We start from the raw sequence: 1,484 nt of genomic DNA on the forward strand, positions 1-1,484 counted from the left end.
GTGCTCTACTTTCCCCTCAGACATCACAGTCACAGACACCAGAGCCAGAAGGCCCAGAGCAGAGCTGCTTCCAAGATGCTGCCTCTCTCTGCACCTCACAAGATGGCGGGGTGCCCTGCTGTCCCCTCAGTCATCACAGTCACAGAAACTAGACCCAGGAGGCCCCAGAGCAGAGCTGCTTCCAAGATGCTGCCTCCCTCTGCAACTCACAAGATGGTGGGTGCCCTGCTGTCCCCTCAGTCCTGAGTCAAAGACACCAGAGCCAGGAGAACCCAGAGCAGAGCTGCTTCCTCAGACGCTGCCTCACTCAGCACCTCACAAGATGGCGGGGTGCACTGCTGTCCTCTCAGATATCACAGTCACAGACACCAGAGCCAGGAGGCCCCAGAGCAGAGCTGCTTCCTCAGACGCTGCCTCTCTCTACCCCTCACAAGATGGCAGGGTGCCCTGCTGTCCCCTCAGTCCTGAGTCACAGAAAGCAGAGCCAGGAGGCCCCTGAACAGAGCTGCTTCCTCAGACGCTGCCTCTCTCTGGCCCTCACAAGATGGCGGGGTGCCCTGCTCTCCCCTCAGTCCTGAGTCACAGACACCAGAGCCAGGAGGCCCCAGATCAGAGCTGCTTCCTCACACACTGCTCGCTCTCTGCACCTCACAAGATGGCAGGGTGCCCTGCTGTCCCCTCAGTCATCACAGTCACAGAAACCAGAGCCCAGAGGCCCCAGAGCAGAGCTGCTTCCTCAGAAGCTGCCTCCCTCAGCACCTCACAAGATGGCTCTACTTTCCCCTCAGACATCACAGTCATAGACACCAGAGCCAGGAGGCCCCAGAGCAGAGCTACTTCCAAGATGCTGCCTCCCTCAGCACCTCACAAGATGGCGGGTTCCCAGCTGTCCCCTCAGTCCTGAGTCACAGACACCAGATCCAGGAGGCCCCAGAGCAGAGCTGCATCCTCAGACGCTGCCTCTCTCTCCACCTCACAAGATGGCAGAAGCTCAGGTGCTGACTAACATGAGGAGCTTCTGCATCCAACACAGCAAAGCACCAAGGATACCATCCACCAGGTCAGAGAAACACACTGAGAGTCCACATGCTGCTCACCTTCCACAGAGCAAGTTTCCAGAAGCCACAGCAGACCTGAGAGACCCGCCGTTAAGGAGAGGACTGAAGCCTCAGCTGGGAGGCAGGAGAGCGCATGCGTGGGACCTGCGCAGAGAGGGTCAGAGCAGGGCGCAGGTGCCTCCACTAGGACCTCACGAGATGGCCGGGACTCAGGTGCTCACACTCTGCTGACTAACTAACACCAGAGCACTCTCCTCTAGGGTGTCATCCAACAAACAGGGGGCCAGGTTCTGCACCTGCCTGAACACTGGTATTTCCACGTGCAAGACCTGGGTTCAAGCCCCAGGTTCCCTCGTGTGGTTCTGGGGGAGGGTTGAGCTTCAGGACCATGAAGCAGGGCTGCAGGTGAAGCAGCTTTTTCTCTCC

This window comes from Erinaceus europaeus, chromosome 9, assembly GCF_950295315.1.
Source record: "Erinaceus europaeus chromosome 9, mEriEur2.1, whole genome shotgun sequence".
In the NCBI taxonomy this organism is placed as follows: domain Eukaryota; kingdom Metazoa; phylum Chordata; class Mammalia; order Eulipotyphla; family Erinaceidae; genus Erinaceus; species Erinaceus europaeus.